Below are 26,840 nucleotides of genomic sequence, written 5' to 3' on the forward strand. Positions count from 1 at the left end.
ATACCAGAACCCAAAACTAAAATGGATCTTCACAGTTTTCTTTGGCAGGGAGATGAAGGATAAATTTTCTTTTATAGTTTCTATTCATGCATATTTTCTAACTTTTTCTCCAATGAACACCTAGTACTTATAATATTTTAAAACTACACTGTATAATTTTAAGTAATGCTTTATTTTGAATTATATAATGAATAATGTAAATTATTATAACTTACAAATAGTAATTTGACAATTTAAATAAAAACAAATTCTCTTCCCAAGAATTGATTCAGTCTGTCTCAAATACCTGTGGTTTAAAATGTGTTAAAATGCTGAGTGCCAGAAAAACATTTCACCTAGTGACTTTCAGAAACAGCAGTGAGCAACAAAATGATAACAGCTTATTCCCGAGTAATTTCAAAGGGAAAAAAAAAATCACTGTTGCCCACTTCACAACTACCACCCATAACTCAGAACTGTCACCAGGGTTTTTCAGAGCTCTTACAGAAGCTGGAGAGAGGAAGGATTAGATGTGTGAGGGGGGAAGCAGAATCTCTATTCTAAGCAGCATGACAAGAACAGGATGTAACAAAATAATCTATTTCCGGCATAGCCACATGGGTCCTCAGTTGTACTAGGACCAGTCTGAGGTTCAGTTGCCAAGAAAGAACAGATTTCCCCTCGCAAGCTCCAGGTCAGATCAGTTTGAACCCAATCCCAATGGGGTTTATCCAAGATCCACAAAACCCTGAGAGAGGTGAGACCCAAATGACAGGTAAATTAAGTACATCTGAGCCTTTGTTGGTTAGCATCACTGGTCCAATAAGAACATTTTTCAAGACTAGGGAAGACGACTAAACTATAAATTTAACATTTCCAATTTTAAAATGTTAAATGTAAATGAAATTTACAAAAAAAGAATAATTTGGGAAGGAGATGCAAATTTGTATTTTCAGAGTACCTACTATGTGCCAGACAGGTATAGTTACCTTGATCTCATTAACTGTCACACCACCTCTGGCCAGACTGGTATTTTAGTTTTAAAGAAGAAGAAACTAAGGATCAGAGACATCAAACCACATGCCAGAGGTCAAAAGCAGCAGACGTGCAATTCTATCTGACTCCAAAATCCCCACTTCCTTTGCTGGACATTAAACTCCCTAAAGCAGCAATTTCCTCTGATTTATTTTCAAATTTTATCTACTTGTTACTCATTTGTACTGCTTACAGGAGTGTAATCTGTATAACTCCCCGGATGCAACTTATCAATACACATTTAAGACTTGTAAAACATGCATGTCATTGACTCAGCAATTTCATACGTGGGGAGTTACACTACAGGAAAAACTAAAGACACGCCCAACAGTACAGCTAAGAAGACGTTCCCCACATCACTGTCGTAAGAGCAAAGGCAAGGGTGCCCAACAATAGACAGTGGACTGGTTATGTAGATTACACATCATCCAGAGGACACAGTATGGTGTATCTGCCAAATAAACATCATTTTTACAGGAGTATGTTTATTGACCTAGAAGTAAGTTATATAGGAAAAGAAAGCTATAAAACATTGAAGAAGTTTAAGGAATCTTGAGTGAATAAAGGCCACAAAATCAGGACTTTTGTTATATTACGATCTTATTTTATTTGATAACATATAACACACATAAAACATAGGATTAAATACAGGAGATTCTTATTTTACTCTTTCTGTCTGCCATAGTTTTTCAGATGCAGGCAGTATACAACTGACAACCCAGTACTTAAGCTTCTACAACGTTCTGCTCCACCTTTCTCATACTTTTCTCCTCCAGAATAACTAGCATTTCCAAACTGTTAACTTCGGGTTCTGGGCCTAGCAACTTTTCCCTTGGGTCAAGCCCATTCTCCAATGAAGGTGAAGAACAGGTGGGGTTAAGCGAGCTATCAGAGTTTGGTTACACTCTGAGGTAATAACAAAGACACAACCCTAATCTCTGAGGCTACCTAGCCAGAAAAAACTCTTCAGTAGCAGTGCTCTGTTTTACAAGGCTACCACTTCTAAGTGTCTGATAATCCAAACTTCATGACACCGGAGAGGACTTCCAGGTGAGCTAACTGAAAGCTGGCCTTGTTTTGTAGTCAGCATCTGAGACCCAAGCTGCGCCTGGTCTTCGCACACACAGCAGGGCGCCAGCCTCCCCTTCTTCGCCACTGCAGACCCAGGTGCTCGTGCCCCGCCTTGTCCCTCCATCAACTCTCAGAAGCCAGAAAGCTTTAATCAGAGAATTCATGGAAGTACCCAGACAGCAAGATCTGACTGCCCTATAACACTAGTACTGGGCCAAAACCCTTACCCTACTTCCATGTAAGAGAGAGTGCAAAGTTTACTGTGTTTTAAAAAGAGCATTAGAGGGAATCCCCTGGCAGCCCAGTGGTTTAGGACGCCACGATTCCACTGCAGGAGACAGGCTCAATCTCTGGTCTAGGAACTAGATCCCAAAAGCCACATGGCACAGCCAAAACCAAACAAACCAAAAAAGCAAGTGGAAAAATTTCCCCTGATATAATGAAAATCTCATTCTTCCTAGGAAGAAGTATCACTTTCAAGTAGAAAGATGACTTACGGAATGTTATTGCGCCTACTCTCAAAGGGTCTGACTTCATTATAGTCACATCACATGTTAATCTACTTTAACTTTTCCACTTTAAACTGATTTTGTATTCAAAAAGTTTACTGAACATGCCAATATACTAAATGCTTCAACAGACAACACAAGAATTCTTAAAAACCAAATATTCTGGTATCAAAAGTATTTCTGGAAATACAGTGCTATCATTTCCTAGTTCACCAAAGGGAGAAAGACTGCTAAATTTCTAAAGTATCAAGGATTTTAAAGAAATACAGATTCACTGCTTTCAAGAGTATTAAAACTTAAACTCCACCTATTATAATAGTATTTTAAAAGTCACTTTCAAAGACTTTCAAAGCTTCCACTATCTAAACTGCTTCCCATCTCATTACACCTACTGAATGAAAGTTGGTCTTGCTAATAAACCTTTCGGAATCAAACATTACACCATAAACAAGCCATCTAATACTTTGTAAACACTGCTCATTTCTCAAATACATACTTATTTTTAGAGACCTAACCATCCTCTATCCCAAAGAAATACATATTCCAAGTTGGTAGAGTCTCATGTTTAAAATTTTATACACACACACACGGACTGATTTTTAGAAAATAACTGTAACCAAAATTTTGCTTCAGAACAAAATGAACAGCATGAAAGTGAGTTGTCCAAGCTAATAAATATAAAAGGATTTATCAACCTTTAATTAAATGTATAGTAAACTCTGCACTTGCTCTACTTTCTCATATAGTCCCCATTGTTCTCATATCCCAAGCTGACCTTGGTTTCAAATAAGAATGAAGTTCTGTGCCTCACAATCCACTGGGCTCTAAGAACAAATGAATCTGTCTTTCAGCCAGGGGCTAGGACTGCCTTAGTAAGGATTCCTGCTGCTTGCTGTTAGAGCAGGGATGGATGTCTTTGATTCCTTTCACGTTGTCTATTTCCTGCAGGCAACTGGGTAAGGGGAGTTCTTACCACTTGAAATCAGAGATATCATTAAATTCTGGAGGTGAAAGGGACCTTATAGAGATCATTTTGTCCATCTTCTTAAAACTGTTTCTAGCCCAGGTCCTCTAAATGTCTCATGAGATACTTTTGGTACTTGGCCCCTTGAAAGCACCCAGTCTCAAAAGCAGGTAACTGCAGTGAAACACATGCTACGGTGAGATTAACATATACCTTACAGACTCTTCTTGCAGGAGTACATATGAACACAGGTGGACTACAAGACTCTGGAAGCTCTTACACAAAGGAAGTAATTAAAGGCCTAATATCAATTTAAGAAATACTGGACTTCTTTGTCAAAAACCATGCTCAGCACCACTGCTTTAACTTTATGCATGACTCAGCTGTATGCAGTTGGTCAAGATGTTCTATGAGGAACAGAACACAGATGTCACCCTAATAATAAACTTTTCATTAACTGAGAAAATACAGAATTGAGAGGAGGATCAGAAGGCAAATCTCATTCGGACATTTCTTGCTGCATTTAAAACAACAAACAAATAACCCATGATCCACATTTCTTTTAATCGATAAATTAAGTCTAAAGAAAAACAATGAAAGAGCCACTAAGATTGGGATATGAGCAAAAAAGGTTAAAAGGGCGATATCACTTATACTTCGAAAATAATCAAATTCAAAAAACAAAAATTGGTCTATAAACCACAGGAAAACTCTTAAAGTAATATATTTTCCTGTAGAAACTGTACTTTATTTCCAAATAAATTAGGTGTTATATTTCTAAAACAATTTATTAAAGTAATATAAGCAGTTGGTAAGATGATTTACCAATTTACAATGTAATGCCTTCAGGTCCTCACAGCACCTGTACAGAGTAGGAACTCAATAAATATTTGCTAAACACAGGGCAAACTACGATTCAGAGGCCAGAGGAGAGTGTGATGCTGTAATTCTACACTTGTTTTTTGGCCACATCACCTAATCACAGTAACTGATTCAGGAATAAGCATATATTCTAAGCGAATCCAGGACTTCTATGGAAGCCACAAGAACTCTCTTTCCCCACTGAGTCTGAACTTAACAAGAAAGCCGGAGCTGCCCTCAGCCTACCACAAAGGAGAGTACGGAGCTGGTTCTAGGAGGGACCACATTCTCTCTAGGGAAGAAACCTGAATCCACATCCACCTCTAGATTTTTCAAATTTTAAATTCTTTGCTTTGGCTTAACTCAGCCTTGCGTTTTCTACCACTTTCAACTAGAAAAAAGTCATAACAAACCTTAAATATTTAGTTAAATAAAACAGCAAAAGCCAAAAAGGTATTTGGCATGGCCAAGATCTTAAGAGATAAGGAATACCCTGCCAATGACACATTCTTACATTTTTCCTAGGAAGTCATCTTATTCTACTAAAAGTATTCAAAACGAAATGTTCCAAGAATATCTCATTCCTGCTATAATACAGATACTAGAGAAAGAAAAAAAAATACCTTATAGGATAAACTGAACACTAAGAAGAACGCAGAAAGAAAGCACAAGAGAAAAAAATGTGTCCTGATTTCCCAAGGAGCTCTGAAATCCAAAACTGAGAAACTCAACCCTCCTCTTTATAGGCACTTCCTTCCAAATAAGCAGTGAAGTTGGCAGTATCAAATACAAACATCAAGTAAATAAATGGGCTTCCCTTGTGGCAATGAAGGAGAACTGGGTTCGATCCCTGGGTTGGGAGGATCTCCTGGAGAAGGGGATGGCTACATACTCCAGCATTCTTGCCTAGAGAATTCCATATACTGAGGAGCCTGCCAGGCTACAATCCACGGGGTCACAAAGAGTCTGACACGACTCAGTGACTAACACTTTCACCTATTTCTTCCCTTGTAAAAATATATTATAATTTGCAGAGTCAACACGATTGAGCCACTGAACAACAGAGGATGAGTTTTGATTGTTATTTTACTTTAATTGATAGAGAAGCATACTAATATCCTACAAATCTCTGGATATGATTACCAATTTACAAGAAATTTAAGAACAAAATTATGTAGACCTATTAAGAACATAATTAGCAAAATCCAAATCTGGGGAAGTTATACAGAACAAATGACCAGTCCAGTTTCTTCAATAAATATGTGGCAAGAAAACAGATGGGAGAGGCAATTTTTATAGATTAAAAGAGATTTGAGAGACTATTAACTACAAACAATGGGTGAACCAAGTCTGTCTCCAGAACTGAAAAAACAAACTACTTTTATGTATGAGAAAAATAAGACAAATTTCAATAAAGGACAATACGATATACCTAACCAGTCCCGGAAAAACTGTCAAGATCACCAAAAACAGAGTCTGAGAAACTGACATAGCCAAGAGGAGCCTAAGAACCCAAGACAGTTGAATGTAAGGTATGATCCTGAGTGAGGTCCTGGAGCAGAAGGAGGATATGAAATAAAAACTAAGGACAGCTGAATACGCTATGGACTATCATTAATGATAATGCATCAGGATCAGCTCACGACCACACTAATGTAAGATGCTAATAATGGGGGACAAAGGAGTACACGAGAATTCTGTACTACCTGCTCAATTGTTCTGCTAATCTAAAACTTCTAAAAAATAAAGACAATTAATTTTAAAATTATTTGAGACAAGCAAATATAAGCAGACTATTTGATATTAAAGAATTATTAATTTTAGGTATAATCATGGAATTGTGTGCTCGGTATGTGCATGTTTTTATCAGTCTTTTGTCTTTAAGTCTGTATCTTTAAGACAGATACATACTGAACTCTTCATGGATAGATGAATGAATAAAGTTAAAAGGGTATTTTACAGCAATGCTTCCCAAGGTTTAGTATTCACGGTGATTTCTGGTGACATGTAAAGGTGTTTTAATGTTTTAATAGCGACATATTTAATTTAAATACATATTGTAAAAATATACAGCTAGCACATTGAACCCATGATTTCATAGATTTTAATTGCTTAGGTTTTCCTTAGAAAAAATAAAAGTAAATGTAAGGCTAAAAAAAAAAACCTAGACAGAGGCAGGTTAAGATCCCAGGTTCACAAAATAGGACACTAAGCAAGCCACTTGTTGCAAGGTGCACAGCACCTGTTGCATCCAAAGTAGACACTAAGTAAATGCTAATATATACTGTGGGTAAGAAGCCAAGCTAGAACTCCCACAAAGCAGAAAAGACTGGAATGGAGGAGAAGGAGTTAAGTGCAGCATGAGGGAGGGAAGGAAGCATGAGGGCTTGCAAAGGCAATCTGGGCAGGGGCAGGCAAGGCTTCCCCTCTCCTGCTCGGTCTCTCCAATACTGACAACCTGCAGCTGCCCACCTACAACCTGGAAACCCTGTTGCCTCAGAGTCTCTGGAGCTCTTTAGAGTTCCAGGCTGCCACCTAACACTCCTGAACTAAGGTGATGATAGCTAGAGGTGCAGAATCTAAGAAAGAGCACAGGCTTTGAACAGACAGGAAGGGAGAGGAGAGAGGGAGAGAGGAAAGAAGGTCTGAGAAAGAAAGAATCACTCATTATGTGACCTCGAGCAAAAAATAATTACCTTCACCAGACTCCATTTCCTCACATGCTAAAATGTGGAAGCATGTCTATCTTTCAAGGTTACAGTGATTAAAAAAGATTAAAAGAAACAGTACATGTAAATCTGCCATTTAACCAGTGTTAGTTCCCTCCCTCTTTACTGTGGCAGGGTGAAGGAAACCCTTGATGAACAAAAGCTGTTAGGATGAAATACATAAAAATAGTAAAGAACAGCCTCGGGTTCTATCAGCTTTGAGCCAAAATAAAGGAGAGGAATCCTGGGGTCAGAAAATGTGGGATATGTTGGAAACATATTATTAAAATGGCAATTATCAAATGAATTTCCTAGGGGAGATTACATGCAGCATTTACTAAAATTACCAGACCTAAGGAAGCAACTCTCAGTTAAGAGTGATCCTATTAATTTCTCTCTCTCTCTCTCTCTCTCTCTCTCACACACACACACACACACACACGCAAGGAAACATTGGGGGGAGGAAAGGTTAGCAGTTTATAGCAACTGGCAAATCCTTCAAAATGACAGCTGAAGTATTACTGAAATAAGACTTTCTGGATAGATTAGAAGTCAATGACAGATTTTAAAATCTGGTTTAGAATCAGAGAGGGAAAGAAGGGAAGCTTTCTAATCTTCTAAAAGGAATTTCTGACACCAAGAGCTTAATTTTCATGATCAAGTCACTTAAAACTAAGATGATATTGAAACAGAAAACACCAAGCATTAAATGGAGTGAATGTATTCATTTTAAAAGTCCATATCAACTTCTGATACAAGACAGTAATTCTCATTTGCCCTCCTAAATTTATTCCTTCAATCAACTGGGCAGCTAGTTGTACGGTATACACTATGAGCTAGATGCTGGGAGCGCGTTATGAACTGCACAGGACATAACAGACATGAGCCTTGAACCCACAGAGATTACCTTCTTAATAAAGGAGCTGACTGTCTAGTGGGGGATTATGCAATACATTCATCAATTATAATTATGTTACCAGCTGTGAAGAAAAAGAACTGAGTGCTATAAGAATATGACACAGGGAATCTAACCCGTAGGAGTATACAGGGAGCCCAGACACAGTCCCTGAAGAAATAATGCTTGAACTCAGCTCTAAAAGACTAGCAGAGGTTAAATGGGCAAGAAAGGAATTAAGGGTGACGCATCCCTGATAACAAATAATAGAAAATGCTTGTTAGGTCAAGACAGAACCTGGCGCACTGGAGGAAGGGGTGGGGGAAAATCACTGTGGCTGAAGCATGGAAAGACAGAGTGAAAAGAGCGCAGACAGACAAGACGCGGGAGGAAAATGGGTGTCACGGCTGCAGTTTCTGACTGTGCAACTGAAATCACAGAAATACCAAAGTAAAAGACAATGGTATCAGGAACGTAGCTATGGTGCTCTCCACAAATATAACATGCTTCAAGGAATTTCTATTCAATAGAGAAAAACTGGACTGGAAAATAGGGTTTACTGCATGTAAACAAAATCTACCTGAAAAGTGCAAGAAATTCCCAGCAGAACCTCACTTCCTAGCTACAGCAGCAAAGGCTAGTAGAAGCGAGTGTCCCTGAAGCTGTCAGTGAGGCCAGAATGACGGATCCTGAAGTGCTTCATAAAGGCACCTGCAGCCAAGGCAAGCCAGAGCAGGGGCCTGGCTTAAGCCAGCGGTAGACAGTGTGCTGAGTAAAGCAAAGGCTCCTGCAGCTGGCCTCCAATGAAGATGGCCATTTCAATCACAAAAGAGCGGCACTGGCCCAGCCACAACAAACTCAGATGCTCCTCACCCTGGCCACTTCCTTCCGCCACTTCCCAAATGCACCAGGATGGAGAATCAGCAGAAGAGAACTACAACTCAACCTCAACAGTTCTCTTAAGAAACTAACAGCCATAAACATAAGAAAAATATGTGTAATATCACTAGTGATTAAAGAAAATTTTAAATTCTTTAAACCAAGTTTGGATTTTAAAAAGTTATTAATACCTTCAAACAACATAAGCATGAGGAAAACAGCACTTTCACGGAATATGGTCAGCGTGACATGTCATGTTCATGTGAATAAGAGAAAGTGGGCACAACTTCTGACTGCACACAATGCACTTGCTCTTAAAAATGTGTACACTCTCTGAGCCAACAATGCCACCTCTTAGAGCTTATCCCAAGGTGACACAGAGCTGTTCAAAGATTAAACTACAAGAAAGAGCACCAGTTTTAAGTTGCTATAAATTAAAAATGACTTAAATGTCTAATAAATGAGTAGTTTAACTAGTTATCCACTTGAATATTCATGCATATTAGGCACCCCTTCAAATTATAAAGAAATACATGATGGTTCTGAAAGATGTCACAAATATTGCTGAGCTTTAAAGGCAGTTTGCAAATTAATTTTACATGTGAAAAACAAATGTTTGAAACATACAAATACGTATGTGAAGAAAAAAATACATGCTGCTGCTGCTAAGTCGCTTCAGTCGTGTCCGACTCTGTGCGACCCCACAGACGGCAGCCCACCAGGCTCCCCCATCCCTGGGATTCTCCAGGCAAGAACACTGGAGTGGGTTGCCATTTCCTTCTCCAATGCATGAAAGTGAAAAGTGAAAGTGAAGTCGCTCAGTCGTGTCTGACTCTTAGCGACCCCATGGACTGCAGCCTACCAGGCTCCTCTGTCCATGGGATTTTCCAGGCAAGAGTACTGGAGTGGGGTGCCATTGCCTTCTCCGAAAAAAAAAAAAAATACATATATGAAGGCAAAGGAGTATACCAAATACTAACAGTAGTTATAAGGGGAACTTTCAATTCTTTTTATTTCTTATTTTACATAATTTTTATTTTCAACTTTCTTATAATAAATATGGATTACTTCTGTAAAAAGAAAATAGACTTCTTATTGAACAATTTTTCAAAAGTTTTGTAATGTGTGTGTAAATAATGGTACTAGGCTAACTGCATAACCATGGTAAGTAAAAATGAATCTTTATCTCAATCACAGAAAACAATCATTTTGAGATAGTAAAAGCATTAAAAGTCTAGAAGACACAATATTTTTAAGACTTTAGAGTAGGCAAAATTTTCATAAACAGGAATGGTTACAAAAACCAGTAACAATGAAAGAAAAAAAATGATTAATTGTGCCTAGTCGCTCAGTCATGTCTGACTCTTTGCGACCCCATGGGCTGCAGCCCGCCAGGCTCCCCTGTCCATGGGGATTCTCCAGGCAAGAATGCTGGAGTGGGTTGCCATGCCCTCCTCCAGGGGATCTTCCCAACCCAGGGATCTAACCCAAGCCTCCTGTATTGCAGGCAGATTCTTTACCATCTGAGTCAGCAGGGAAATCCAACTACAAAAGGAAAATACGATTAACTAGGCTTCATCAGTATTAAGAACTTCTGCCCATCAAAAGACATTGGAAAAGCCACAGAACAAGAGATGTCTGCACTATGTGTATCTGATAAAGAACTCCCACAAACCAATAAGAAAAAGACAACTCAAGTTTTTTTTAAGGGTCAAAAGATTTGAACAGGCGTGTGTCTAGACAAAATAGCTAACTGGCTGACAGGCAGGTGAAAAAATGCTCAACATCATTAGTCATTAAGGAAACTGTCGTGGTATGGGAGCAGGCTGGAAAAGAATTTCCAGACATTAGACAGAATGAGAGGGAAACAAAGTTTATTAGAGTGGGAGACGCTGTTAGAACAGCAGGCCAGCTCAAGGGAGAACTGACATTGAACAGGGGTCCTTACCCCACTTTTATACCCAGGGTACAAAGAGTGGGATGGGGTCTTGCAGGTCATTTGCTGATTGGATGAGGCATGTATACTGGATGGAAGAAAGAGTAAGGCAAATACCTTCTCCCTATGGGGTAGGAGTGGAGACAGGTATACTGCTCAGGAGGGCCTGAAATCCATTAAAAGTTACAACTTGGAGGAGGGAAGGACGAGGGTCTGGTTTTTCTGTTTCTGCATTCCAAGACCCTCCTTGGTTTTATCTGCTCTTTCATCCTTGGGTCACCACAGAAGTGTAAATTAAAACCACAATGAGATACTATTTCTTGCCTATCAGCATGGCTAAAATTGAGTGACAATGTCAAGTGCTGATGAGGATATAGAGCAACCAGAATTCTGATACACTGTCAGAGGAACTCTAAGAATGCACAGCCACTTTAGGAAAAGATCTGGCAGTTCCTTGAAAAACTACACATACATCTACACTACGCCAGCAATTCCACTCTTAGGTATACCCAAGAGAAAAGAAATGTCCAAACAAAACTCTGAACACCAATGTTCATGTAAGCTTTATTACTAACAGCCGAAGACTGGAAACAACCCAAATACTCATCAGCAGGAGAATGGATAAACAAAACCGTTGAATACTCTTAAAACGAAACAATACTAAGCAATGAAAAAGAACAAGCAACTGATATAACAAGAACGAATCCCGAAAACATATTGGGCAAAATAAGCCAGCCACAGTAAGGGTGCATGTGGTATACGCACGCTGTGCCTGTCACACCTGTATGAGATTCTGAAACACACACAACTGATCTACAGGTACAGAAAGCAAGCGGCCTAAAGCCAGGGATGCTGCCGAGGAGACTGCAGATGGTAATGAGGGAAGTTCTTCGGGGGTATAAATGTTCTATCTTGACTGGGGTAGTAGTTATTTTAAGTGTATACAGTTTTCAAAACTCAAATAGTATACCTGAAATGAGTACATTTTATTTCATGTATAAGCATCAATAAGCTGATTAAAAAAAAAAAAAAAAAAACTAACAGACAAACACTACAATGTAGATATCCATACACACTCAACAGAACGGCCAAAATGAAAAGGACTGGCAAAGCCAAGAGGCTATCTGGAGCTCTCCACATTAGAGGTGGGCATCTAAGCGGACAGAAGGGCTTGGGAAACAGCCTAACAGACCTGCTGAAACTGAATATATGCCTATCCTCTGACCCAGTAATTTCACTCTGGGCTTTTTATAACTGAGAGACTGAAGTGCTTATGTTCACCTTAGAAATGTTATTCACAATAAAAGCCCAGAATTGGAAACAAGCCAAGTAATGTGTCAACAATAAAATAAACATAACTATATACACAATGAATTAATGGGCCAAGGGGGGAAAACTGTTATATACAACAAAATGGGGAGTTTCAAGATACAGACATGACGGGGGTGGGGGCAGAAATATAAGAGTATTTATTAATACATGCTGTATAACTCAATCTATGTAAAATCCAAAAACAGCCATAACTAAACAACAGTAAAAAAAAAAAAAGGGGGGGGGGTGGTGGCCAGAATAGACATCTGGGAGGGTTTACTGACTGGGTGAGGCACAGACGAGAGAACGCCCTTAAGGGGCTCTAGCATCTTCTCTATCTTGATCTGGGTAGTGGTTACACAATGTAGTATATTACCTATATTAAAAAAAAAAAATCACTGAGCTGTGCACTTAAGACTGGTGTTCTATACTATTTGTAAGTTAAATACTTACACGTGTATGTATGTGTACACACACACACACACACACACACACACACACACACACACACACACCTGCCCTGTAACCAATCTTTGTTCATCCCTTGAAGCTGGAAGCCTTTTACACAGTATCCAGGTGTGGTTCCCATTGGTGTGAGTCTCTCTCCCGGCCTCCTCATTTCCACGCTCTTCGTGTCTGCCTCCCTCGGATTATCTGGGCTCCAGTGCTACCGACTATCTGCAGCAGTGGCACTGCAACAGAACTGGATACAGCCGTGCCCTAACCAGACTGGGAAGATGCCCAAAATACTTATTAACAGCATGTAAGACTTTAATAAAGGTGTAACTCTAAGTCTGCGGTGCAATCCCTTATTGATTCACTATCCTGTTGATTAAATTCTTGCTGAGATTGTGGAGAAAACTAAATACAAACAGCCAGCATTTGAAAATAAGTTCCAGCGTTACTAAGACTTTGCTTGGAAGTTTAGTTCCCTAAAGTTTACAAGTAACTTTCAGGAATAAAGCCATATCAGAGACCTTGCTGAAACATGCTATCGTGCACATTACTAAACACAGTGACAATGCGCGGAACTGTTATCACTGTCTTCCAAAGTCAAACCACAGACTAAAAAACATGTGGCTAACTTTCAGAAACCATGGTTAACTCCCAGATACTGATGTATGCGTACAAAGCTTCTTACAAACTGGACCTCATGTTTTAAGAGTCTGATTTACTTTCTTTTCAATACATACACAGAAACTCGTATCAATACCATCTGCCCATTCTGCATTTACAATGTCTTACTTCCGCCTCTTCTGCACCATCTGTTACTATCTAGTGATTTCTTCCCTGAAACATTACAACAGTCTATTAACTGGTCTCCCTGCTCCACTGCATCCTCCAAACTGACAGCCAGGGTGATCTCCCGAGAGCACAGCTTTTGCTCAAACTCTTCAAGTCACCTCTCATCTCACATTACACCCACTACTCTCATCCTTCCTTTCCTACAGGAGGATAAGTTCAAAAGAAAGTCTCACAGGAGCTATGGTGAACAGGAAAGGAGGAACCTTGGCTCAAAAAAGCAGCCACGACTCAGCTCCAGTTTTCAGATAAACCAGTGTTTTGATGGGAAATGTCTCAATTTTTAAAAATCTATGTGGATCAAATAAATTACATCTTTGGATCTCTATCTACAGGCTACTTGTCTGTAACTTTTGACCTAAAGGATAACCCAAGATTTGATTATAATCTCTTTGCAGTCTGCAATCTACCTCAATTCCTTCACACAAATTACACCACAACAACCCACGTAACTCCTTACTCGTACCTCCTGACAGACAACACACACTACAGCCCACCAGCTACTACTGTTCACTCACTTACCTTTGCTATGAAATCCCTCTTCCAACCCAGTACATCCACATCCATTTTGCTCAGGCCTCAAAGGATAACTTTTAAATTTTTTCTTTATAAAATTTCCTTTGTTTTCTAGCTTCCACACATTGTATATCCACCTTTCATGATCTTTGGCAGTTTTCACTGTGTTACTACAGTGTTTAACATAAAAGACTGCAAGATTCTGGAAACAAGATATATATTTGATTCTGTTTTGTATTCCCAACATGATCAAACAGAACCTGTTGATTACATGCTTAATAATTAATGAATAGAGCTATTTATCTGCCTATATGCATGGCAATTAGTACTGCAACTAGATGGCCATTACACAGTATGATCCCTAGGATTCTGAAAATTAAAAGGCTAACAGGTTCAGAAAAATATCCCTGTGATATTAACTTTGACTCAGAACTAACCTGAATCCATGATTCTTTTCAAATATATATTTTAGTTCTGTCTATTGAAAAGATCTAGAAGCAACAAAACCCAACAGTATTGATTTCGATTTCTAAACACCATGCTCCACTAAAAGGAACCAGAGCTTCTCGGAGAAATGGTTGATACTTGATATACAGGCAAAGCAGAAAACCAAGGAGCACAGCAAAGCTGATGGGCTCACGTTGCGAAGGAAGGAGCTACCCTGAGGGGCTCCCATTAGCCAAACCTGAGCACCCATACAGACTGTGACTGACTGTTAACACACTGAATAAATAAACGTCTACGAAGAGGACAGTGATGCACAAAAGGAAGGAGAAACAGGGATGGCCTCGGCGAATGCTAACCAATACATACAGACGAAATGACAGAAAGCCAAAATTTTGTAACTTATGTTGTAATAAATGATTTCAGGCTCAGGAAGCTGAAACCACAGGGTGAAAGGCTATAATGTAACAGGTTATTTACAAGGTACCAAAATACTATTCCATAGAGTCCTTTCTAATAACAGATGATAAAACTGCACCTTAATGGAGAGATCTGAATGCTGCCACCTTAGACAAAGGATCAAATTTAGCACAGCTCATAATGGGATAACTTGTCATTTGAGGTGCCTCACGACATGACTCAACCCAAAGTACACTTCACCTATGATGAAGCACTCTTGTCAAAAATGTTTAAATGAGCTGCAATCAAGCCTCTCATATAACTTCCAGTTTACAGGAAGTCAGGAGCTAGAGAAGCAAGCTCAGTAACACCATGAGGAAATGTTCAAACAAGCGAAGAATGTTGTACATCCTGCAGGACAACTGAACTGGACTTTAAAAAATAAAGAAAGTCAATCGCAAAAGACAGAAAAGGGCAGACACTATTAAAGGGAAAAGAAATTAAAAAGACATCATAACTAAATACAAAGGGGTTGTTTTGTTTGGAACCTGGTTTTTGTTTTTTTAAAGAAGGTGTGCCCGAAAAGACATTCTTGGGATAACTATAAAAATTTAACTGAATATTATATTATGGAATTACTTTCATTTTCTCAGATAAAAATAGTTTTGTGGTTTTTATTTTATGTATAAAATGCATATGACTATATTTAATATTTGGTTATAATTTTGGAGATATATACTATATACATGGTGCATGTATTGTGTGTGTGTTGGCTTCTAGAAAGGAGAGGTTATTTTTATTCTTAAAAGGTACATGCTGAAATATTTAGAGTGAGGTATAGTGTCTGCAAGGTACTTTCAAATTGTTTAACAACATAAAAGAGCACTTACTTGGGGAGAGGACAAAAAAGGGAGGAGGGTGGGAAGGGAAGACCAAGGTGGGAGCAGAGAAATGATTCAAACAAGGCAAAAAGTTAATAACTGTTGAGCCTAGGTGGAGAGAGTGTACAGGTGTTCGTTGTACTGTTTTTTCCTCAACTCTCATATATATTACATTCTTCATAATAAAAAGTTATGAGGAAAATAAAAGAACAATTTAAAAAGCGACCAGTTTAGAAACAGTGTAACACCGTTACACCGGTTACATCTGTCCTCCACTACCTTCAGGAGTTTGTCCAAACTCACGTCCATTCAGTCAGTGATGCCCTCCAACCAGCATCCTTTGCTGCCCCTTCTCCTTCTGCCTTCCATCTTTCCCAGCATCAAGGTCTTTTCCAACAAGTCGGCTCTTTCCATAAGGTGGCCAAAGTGCTGGCGTTTCAGCTTCAGCCCTTCTAATAAATATTCAGCATTCCCGTTAGGATTTTCAATAGCTCAGCTGGAATCCCATCGCCTCCACTAGCTTTGTTCCTATCAACGCTCCCTAAGGCCCACTTGACCTCATATTCCAGGTGGTCCAGCTCTAGGTGAGTGACCACACCTTCATGGTTATCGGGGTCATTAAAACCTTTTCTGTAAAGTTCTTCAGCGTATTCTTGCCATTTCTTCTAAATCTCTTCTGCTGTTAGGTCCTCACCGTTTCTGTCCTTTATTGTGCCCATCCCTGCATGAAATGTTCCTTTGATACCTCCAACTTCCTTAAAGAGATTGGAAGTCTTTCCCATTCTACTGTTTTCCTCTATTTCTTTGCACTGTTCATCTAAGGCCTTCTTATCCCTCCTTGCTATTCTCTGGAACTCTGCATTCAGTTGGATATATCTTTCCCTTTCTCCCTTGCCTTTCCCTTCTCTTCTTTCCACACCTATTTGTAAAGCCTCCTCAGACAACCACTTGCTTTCCTGTATTTTTTCTCCCTTGGGATGGTTGAGTAGCTGACACTAAAGAGAATGGGAAACTTTTCTTTTCACTGTATACTCCTTTTTGCACCTTATAACACAGATATATATGATGTATTAAAAAAAGTTTTTTGATAAGTATTGATTGTCGCTATAATGAAACCATCATATCTTCATGCTTTCATGATCAAAGCCTAATTACAGTGGAGTTATAGCTCACCTGAGAATTGCAGTCTCAAGTCTGTGCATAAGGTGAAAACAGCAGATAGTAAAAATCTGCCTTAAAAATCTCTTAAATATAGGCCACACTGGGCCAGCACATCATCTCAATCATTTCTACACAGCTGATTTTCACACAAGCACCTGAACAGCTTGCTGTTTCTTCAACCGACTGGCTAGCAGATGCTGAATAGCTGGTCTCTACTTGGGCCTCCTGCTGTGATGTTAAAGATTTGCCTCATCACAGCTAGATGAGACGCATTCAGGGACTGAGACAGGTTGAGAGAAGAGCAAATCCCCATTTCCCATTTCACACTTAATCCAGAACGTCCACTGTTTAGGCTAACTTCCCCTTGCTTTTGTCACTGGATGCAAAAAATGCATTTGGCAAATCTACGAATGGACAGAGGCGTCCACTGGGCTGCAGAGTCGGACACGACTGAGTGAGGTAACACACATGTGAGATGTGTGATGACAAAATGGCTCTTTAAAAAATACATTTCAAAAACTGTATCTCTTTTAATGAAATAAATCGTTACAGTGGAAAAAATATCACAATCCAAACATAATGGGCTAATGTGAAGATTCGGAATAGGCTGTCAGAATTCCCAGATCTATGTGAAAAAAAGAGAGTAGTAACACCCTTTGTTCAACATCATAACCTGAGCTGTAGCCCATTTCTTTATATTAGCATTTCCAGGCATAGATATAAATTCCTCAAATCTTTATTTACTCTTATTAATCTTCAGTTCACTTGCTCAGTCATGTCCGATTCTTTGCAACCCCGTGGACTGCAGTACACCAGGATTCCCTGTCCATCACCAACTCCCAGAGCTTTCTCAAACTCAAGTCCACTGAGTCGGTGATGCGATCCAACCATCTCATCCTCTGTCGTCCCCTTCTCCCACCTTCAATCATTCCCAGCATCAGGGTCTTTTCCAGTGAGCCAGCTCTTCGCGTCAGGTGAGTAATGTATTAGAGCTTCAGCATCAGTTTTCCCAATGAGTATTCAGGACTGATTTCCTTTAGGATGGACTGGTTTGATCTCCTTACAGTCCACACTCTCAAGAGTCTTCTCCCATGCCACAGTTCAAAAGCATCAATTCTTTGGCAATTAGCTTTCTTTAGAGTGTAACTCTCACATCCATCCATGGCTACTAGAAAAACCAAAGCTTTGACTAGATGGACCTCAGTTGGCAAAGTAATGTCTCTGCCTTTTAATACGCTATCTAGGTTGGTCATAACTTTTCTTCCAAGGAGCAAGCGTCTTTTACTTTCATGGCTGCAGTCACCATCTACAGTGATTTTGGAGCCCCCCAAAAATAAAGTCTGTCACTGTTTCCATTGTTTCCCCATCTATTAATCTTCTAATTCCACTAAATAAAGTTAGCTACCACTTGAGGCTAAATAAAAACTCCCAAACCTTTCTTTCTCTGCTCTCTCTGGAGAGTTCCCAATCAATATTCTTCCTAGATACTTATCCCTTTAGAGGATTCACCCACAGGCAACTCAGATTCATTAGCTCAACTCACTCCTTTCTCCTCCCTCCACACTCTCCAGTCTATTCTTCTAGTCTTCCCTATCTTGAAAAAGAGAACAAATATCCATTCTGGCGCCCAAGGCAAAAATCTAAAATTTATATTATATCCCATCCATCTTTTACTCCTATAACCAATCCCCAAGTCTGGTAGGTCCTACCACTCTTTTAAGTCCACCCCACCTCTACCATGCCCACTGTCAATGCTCTGGTTTACCTTAATCATTGCTCACTTGAACTAACTAACTAGTCCCCTTGCCTTGAGTCTCTTCAATCTATCTTGCAGACACCTGAAAAGTTAACTTCTTAAATGCAAATTTGGTTACAACTCACTTTCTACTTAAGGAACAAAAGGCTCAAGAATAAGTCCCAAAACAATGATACAGTGAGCTAAAAACAAGCTCATTTAATAACATGAAGTAATACAAAGAGAATTTATCAGGCATTTTTATATGAGTATGTTCCTATTCTACCCCACACTATAGGACCAAACTAAATAAGCTAATAAGTGTATTTCAGTAAAAAGAGGCCTCAGGGAAGCAAGGAAAATTCAACTGCCTTCTTAGAGACAAAAATGAACACAAAATGGATCCTAACAGTGATAAAAGTGCCTTAAGGAAAACAAAGAGCTTCCCAGATCTGTAAGACAAGACTGCATTCAAGCTGAATGTATTAACATGCCTAAAATGAATGGCATAATCAAAAAAGGATACGGGAAGTAAAAGCCAGCACGGAAGCTGCAAGAAGACAGGGAAATCACCCACCATTAAAGGAAAGATGAGTGAGGGCTCCTCAGTCTCAGGCCAGCAAATACATACCTCCCCTGGCAAGTCCATGCCAGCTAACCCATGTGGCTGGCTTGGGTCTTCAGGCCCTTCTAACCAGTGTTTCTTATTTGAAAAACTTAAACTGGCATGCTGAGTAGGACCTAATCAGCAAATCTACCAATTAGAAAAGTCTACATTAATCACACCAACATGCACATATCATTATAAATTAAGAAACTGGAATTCTGATTTTACATATCAGTCTTGTAAGTCCAACCATGAGATAAGGAGCTGGCTTTCAGCAAACTGACAAGATTAGATTTCTAAGAGTTAAGTCCAGAATCAGACATAAGATGAAGTTAAATTCTAAACTGTATTTGTGGCTATTTAAATTAAAATTTAAAATCCAGTTCCTCAGTTACAGAGCCACGTTTCAAATCAGTCACATGCAGCTGGTAGCTATCATACTGAACAGCACAGATAACGAACATTTCCATTATCCAGAGAGTTCTAACTGGACAGCACTGTTCTGGAAGATAACCTTAAACTAACCCTATTGTGAGTCCTCTCAGGAAGCAGCCTGGTAGACAGTCTTGGATGACTGACACAGAATCCTAGAGCTAGACTACCTTCTACAGAAGGTACAAAATAGATAACTCAACAACTGCGTCCTTTCCCTTTGTAATGATTTCATGAAATCAGAATACACAATTTTAGTCTTCAGGATTTCCACCTCTCTTTTTATCACTAGATGATACTCCACAAACTTGAGGCACAGACATTAGAAGCACATTCTCTGAGCCAAACTGCCTAGATTCACATCTCATCTTTGGCGCTTACTAGATATGTGGCCTTGAACATGTTATTTAAGTACTGTAGCCTTCAGATTCCACATATGCAGAGTAGAAATAAGGGTGCCAGCGCCACCAGGCTGCCATGCAATGAGTTTATACGTGCACAGTGTTGAGAACTGTGCTCAGTATAGAGCAAGTGCCCAGCGTTAACCGCTACTACTTTAACTATCACCATCGCCATCCTGAAAGCTCTTCACTTTCCACGTGGAAATGTGAAAAATGCTCACCCAGAAGAAATATTAACAAACATAAAGGAATAAAACAAAAGAAGGATCACAAAGCCATAGGGTCAGTCTATGATAAAGAATTTTTTTTAAGATTAAAGGAAATGAGTACTCTGGAGTGCTTAAACACCAGAAAAAGTCATGCGTTTCCTGAAAATGTCTTACTTGTAAGACTGACAAACCACAGGTCAAAACTAGTCTAAATAATAAGCTACGAAGCTATTTAAATAGCCAATGAAAACTAAGGAGGAACTGAGAAGATACAGGTTTGAGTTCACTAGACCAAATGATACTTCCCTGTATAAAGCACATTTTGACATTTAAATGTACAGCCTCTCCTAAGTTAGCTTTAGGCTCACTTGATAAACTGACCAAAGATCTTCTAATCTTTTCATTAGGAAGGGAAAGCACCAGATGTAAGTAAAGTATCATGCCCAACAGGGACCCGTCAGTCGGGCAGTCTCCAGGTGGAAGCCTGCAGGAGAAAACCACACCTTGCTCTAACGGTATACAGACAATATGAAAATCCTGAAGTTAAAGTGCAAACCTCAGCAAATGTAGCCGGATGGAAAGATCCAGAGCTTTGGAGACACACAGGCTCAAGCTTAGAGCCTGGCTCTGGCACTTACTAGCTGTGTGACTTACAGACTGGAAGTGGCTCTGCCACCGTACTTACTGTACTTACTTAATACTCAACAGCTTCATCTTACTGTCTGTAGAATACACATGAAGCACAGGCCATCTAAATAAGAAAAACGTGAAAAGAGCCTGCAATAGTGGCTGGTACTTAGTAGATGCCCGTAAACAGTAGCTAATTAGTAAATTCTGAGAAGACTCTTCAGGAGTCTTAAGAATAAAAGACCACTATTTCACATAGTAACGACAAAAATTATTTTGACCAGGTAATAACTATAAATCATGAGATAATACAAAATAATCATTTGTTTCCCTTATTTTCCAACTTATTCCTCAAACAAAAGTCCCTTGTTTACTGAACTGTATTTCCTGTTTGGCTGTGACTACAAACCTTTTGGGCCTATTTAATAAAAATAACTACATTTCTTACACTGAAACAAAGTTTTGACTAGCAAAATACCCAACTAATCCACACCCAAACATAAATAACTAACATTTTTTCCTTTCTCTATTATACTGGAAAAAGAAGTAAAGGAATTTTAAGTTTCTCTCAATGAGTCGAGTTCTGCATAACAAAACAATACAAGGTAATTGCTTACCTGGACAATATTTTGTACTTCAGATCCACCAATCCAGAATGAATGGGAGTATTCCCTTTCAGACTAGTCTGAGAAAAGACAGCAGTCAAGCAGCTTCCAAGATTCTTTCCGTTTACTGTATCCAGCTTTCTTCAACAAAATCCCAAACATGCACTTCGGTAACTGTTGGAAGACAGAAAGCAATCCATACACCCACCATGGCACCAGCTGCAGAGGACAGCCGCCAAGAGATGGAAGGAAGGGTCAGTGGAGTGGCGGATCGGAAGCACAGAAGAAAGGTGCAAGCCCTGAGTGAGCGGCTTCATGTGAGAGGGTGTGCAGGAGCACTGCTCACCTCTGTGTTGAGAGATGGACAAGAAATTCCACAAAACAAAGAAGGAAACATCCCTAACATTGATACTTAGTCATGACAAATATCATGCAATTTCCAAACACTAAAAATTTCCTCTACTATCCATATAAACTGTCCCAGATCATTCAGCTACAATGAATTTTATCCATTTCCTAAAACTGTTCCTCTACAATTACAGAAACTTTGTCAGTCATAATTAATGGAGGGGGGGGGGGGCTCAAATATTTCCTAATAAAAATTTATTTAAGCACCTAACAAGAAATTTTAAAGTTTGCTACACATAAGACATCTACACATCACTCAAAACTTCAACTCTCACCTAAAATACAGGACATTTCAAAACACGTGACATAACTTTTAGAGTGAACTTCTGACTCAATAAAGGCCAATCCCCCACAATGGCCAGTCACTGGGTACACTAGGGAAAAGAAAGAACATAATAAACAATTTACTAGATAACACCTTTAAACACATAAGCCCAGTCCACAGTATATCAATATTCTTTTATTACCATACCAACTCTTACAATTAGACTATAAATTCTAAGCAAACTACAAGGCAGACAGGAAAAGGTATTCAACAGGATGCCACAGATAAAAAGTCAAAAATCCAAAGACTGTGACGCTGCGTGCACATAAATTGCTACTTCCTCAACTGCCACACGACTGCCAAAACGTTCCTGAAGTAACCATAATACCTACCCTCACTGAAGGGTTACTAATGGACCAGGCCTTCCACATTCATTACTCATATTTAAAAATATGAGAAGAAATAACTTGCTCAAAGTCCCACATCCACTAGGTGGTAGAGCCCATGCCCTTCTCATAGAATACGGCGGCCTCCAAAGTCCAAGGACCAGAAAGACCACCATTCCTGCGGGAGAAGAAACCAAGCTCGAAGCTAACTGACGTCAGAACAGAGAACCAAAAAGATACAAAACAGTATTTCAGCCTAGCTGAACTAAAAGACAACTGAACTTGTTCAGCCGTCCTGAGAGGGCTAACTCCCTTAATCTTGCCACTTAAAAGCACTTCAATATCAAAAACTCGTGCAATTCTAAGGCCACAACATTAATCTTATACCCTTGCCCACTCAGACTGTGTGCTTAGTGGCAAAGAAGTGTCTGTGACAAAGAATCCCAACCCCAGCTGAAACCAAAGAATTCTTGAATTCCAAGATTGATCAATAAATAGTCCATAGGCAAAGACTAAAGATGTTCTGGTTTTTCATGTATAGGCAAAGCACTGAAGTGACTGAAGTACCAGTCTAAGAGTAACCTCTTCATAGCAAACAGGTGGAAATATCTTAATACCCTCAACTTAAATACATTCTGTAAGCAAAATCACAAAGAATAAGTGCTCAGGCTCTTCTCATTAGTCTAGAGCCTAATAAACTACAAACCCAATTTTGACAAAAAATGCTAGTGGGCTATGGCTAGTAGTTAACTGCTAGAGCAATACAGGCTGATTTTCAAAGCATAACTCACTGCTACAACCAATTTGACTAACAGACTCATTTCTGAGCCTCCTGCACCATCAGGCCTTTTCTTCCATTAGTGAGTTAACTTTCCCCCTCTTTCCTTCAAATAAACATTTACTGAATGCCTAATTGGTGGCAGGCCTTATGCCAGAGAAACAAAGATTAACAGATGCCAGACCAGGATAGTAAGGATTAAGTTCTTCATGTCCTCTGCCCCTTCCTCTTTGAGCCTCCTAGGCAATCATTTCACAGAACCAAAACACATTTTATCGTTAGTTCCCAAAACTGGTTAAGAGTTCTCAATTTAACTCTGAAATAATAATTACTCGGGTTCTTTTTTCTTAACACAGTTTTCAATTTTTTTTTCTTCCGTGGACCGGTGGTTTGCTATTAGAGAACAGTTTTCGATATTCATAGCACTTAGGTATTTGCACATCTCTCTACTCACAAACTTTTTTCCTATTTACATGTGAATGTCTCACTGTTTCTACTTCACAGCTTTCCATTCTGTGAAGGTCTTCATTGTTGATTAACCCTGAGAGGGAATCTCCTAAAAATGCTTCCTGCTGACATAACTGAACTGGGCAATCTCTGAATTTTATCAATAAGACTCAGTGTAGAGATACCCTACTGGACTCTCAGGTCTGCCTGGCTGGTGTCTCATTTGCCTACACACTTCCTGTTTGGCAATCGTGATCAGCAGAAACTGAACTGAGGGTAACAAGCACATTCTTGACCAACAGGTTTTTCCCCTTTTGTCAACTAATTCAATGAACAACAATAGAACTCAGGAGGAAATCTCGTATCCAGTCACCACTTACTCTGTTAAAGGTCAAAATCACCAGCAAACAAGAATAAAAATTTAAAAATTCTAATTTCCTTGGCTAAACTAAATTGATCAAATATAAATCACTATGCTCAGTGTTAGTATGAACAATTACCAGTCTCCTTCTACCAGGATACGTAAAACAGGGTTAAAGCGGATTCTCTCCGTAACAGTACAGGTCTAATTATGTCTAATTGGTAGTTCTTAGTAATTGTAAGAGTATTTTCCCGATTTCCAAGGCAGCATTGACTCTGTATGATTTCATCATTTTCCCCAAAGAAGGCTCATTAAATGCATGGCTAAAAGCAACTGAATTTTAGGCCTCTGCAAAGCTTCACGATTAAGTACATGCACACATCAGGGACAAAAACTAAAACTTTTCTCACACCATCTGTCTTGACAAAATACGCTCCCTGTACTTGCGGGGAGAGTTAGCTTGGCAGACAGCTGCTGAGAGACAAGTCTTTGCAAGGTCCTTTCATATACATCTCTCATAATCCTCCCAACACTGAAGCAATACCTGCATTTTTTTAATTCTTACACACAGTGAAATCTTACCAGAGAAAGGTTAACTTTCTTAAGGCCACACAGCCAGCAAGTGAAAGTTAGGACACAAAGTCAGGTGTTGCACCTTAGAGCCCATGGCCTTTATGTTACACCATGTTTCTCTAAGGTCACAGAGCCTTAGAACTTACTTACCACCTGTTTGGCAAGTTCACATCAACAGATACAAAAGGAATTTGGTTTCCTCAATATTCTGCTATCACCCACGCTCTGGGATGTATATAAATCAATTTGTATATGTTAAAAAGTCTGTAAATAATGGTTAAAATGTCCATGAACAGAAGTTTGTGCAACACACACCACCCTTCTTTTCCCTTTAGCAGTCTTTCTCCCCTATCCATCCCCACTTGTCTTAAGAATTATCAAACAGAAATGTTAAAAAGGTTTCACAGGATGAAAAAAAAACCTAACATTAATTTAAATCAATATCTATTGCACACCCAAGCACTAAACATAGTGAATGATTCAAAGGACAATCAGCTTTAGACATGATCAAACTTTCATGATACACAGGAAGGTCTGTTAAGTCCCATACACATTAGGAACAAGTTATTAAGAGAATCAGTGATATAGGTGAGAATTTCCAGAAAAGAGGATGGCTAAGATACAGGCAGACAGCAATAATACATGTAAGCAACCAACAGGAAAGCTCGACTCAACATTTATTGAACACCTACTACAAGAAGGCGCTCTTGAGTTTATCCTTTAATAAGGGACACAAACAGCAAACTATAAGACAAGTGCAGAAGATGCTAAGTGCCACAAGATAAATACAAAGGCCAGCACTCATTCATTTAACAATGATTATCATGTAGGCATTGCTATCGACATAAAAACAAAATTATATCTGCCACCATAATATAAATTGACATCAAGAAGAGGTATCTAAATTGTGTTCTGAGAGGAGGGGAGAGGACGTTATCAACATGGGCGGAAGAGAGGATTGCGGAGATCTCACCTAAATCAATTTGGCTGGAGAGCTATGAGGTCCTTCCCATTAATATCAGTAGCCTGAGACACATGGACTTAGGTCAGTTCATTATCAGTGCTGACAAAGGAAATCTGAAGAACAATGGTCCTCCACACTTTGGCTGGAATATAGAATAAGCGAGGAATGTGAGAAGAAAAAGCTGGAAGGGAGGCAGGAATCTGAATTGTGAGGACTTCAAATGCTTTCTTTCCCTTAAACTGTAAATATCACCAGGTGGAACCCAAGATCCCAGGCTCCTCACAGCACAGGAAAGTCTGTTTCTAAAATTCTAAGTGCCACAAGATAAATACAAAGGCCAGCACTCATTCATTTAACAATGATTATCATGTAGGCATTCTATCGCTATAAAAACAAAATTATATCTGCCACCATAATATAAATTGACATCAAGAAGAGGTATCTAAATTGTGTTCTGAGAGGAGGGGAGAGGACGTTATCAGCATGGGTGGAAGAGAGCATTGATTATGTTCGGTCCTATATTTAAGACCAAACATAACTACTAAGAGGAATACACGTGCTGTTCTATAAGCCTATGAAATGGGCTAGCAATCCTCCTGTGCTACAGAGCTCTCTCAGTTTCCAGGAGACAGCAGTCAGGGGCCAAGAGTGCCAAGATGTGCGAGCAGGATCAGGTTTATCCTTACCAAATCTGAAAGGACATTAACCTACTCCAAAATCGGGACTAAAAATTGATAATATTTGAGCCACAAGCCTCTTGAGGCCAGTCAGTGAGGTCTATAACTAGCATGTGATTTATTTCATTTGGACCCTACTTAAGCCTTTGTCTATTTAATCTGCATTTGGTAAAGCAGCACATGGCTAGAGGCAACGAGGATAAGTGATGGCGACAAAGACCCAATTTTTTAAAGGAGCCACTAAACAATCCCACTTGTTTCACCTAGAAAGCCAAAGACAAGAAGGGGGCAGGGGGAGAGATGTAAAAAGAAAAAAAGATAATTACTTCCAATAATGTAATTTAGTTTCTTTCATCTCTTTGGTCTTGTGGCCTGTCTGTACTTCAGCAGCTCTAAAAATAGATTTGATATTAGAAGTTCTTAATGAGATCCAATGTATCTTACCTATATTACCTATATTACATTCAACAAGTAATATAGCCATTCAGAGGTAACCAGAAGGGAAATGATTCAC

The 26,840-nt window shown here is 39.2% G+C and overlaps 1 protein-coding gene across 7 annotated transcripts in view; it reads right to left on the minus strand.

Moving 5' to 3' along the window:
* The window catches only part of FBXW11 (F-box and WD repeat domain containing 11), a 130,630-nt gene that overhangs the window by 99,839 nt on the left and 3,951 nt on the right, over positions 1-26,840 (minus strand). The window contains exon 2 of one of the 7 annotated variants that reach the window (XM_018065494.1): positions 21,480-21,641. The exons of the other annotated variants lie outside the window; for them this stretch is intronic. The gene's annotated coding sequence lies outside the window, so the exon portion shown is untranslated. The remainder of the gene's footprint in view (positions 1-21,479; positions 21,642-26,840) is intronic. 7 annotated transcript variants of the gene reach the window in all.

The sequence above is a fragment of the Capra hircus genome, chromosome 20 (assembly GCF_001704415.2).
Source record: "Capra hircus breed San Clemente chromosome 20, ASM170441v1, whole genome shotgun sequence".
In the NCBI taxonomy this organism is placed as follows: domain Eukaryota; kingdom Metazoa; phylum Chordata; class Mammalia; order Artiodactyla; family Bovidae; genus Capra; species Capra hircus.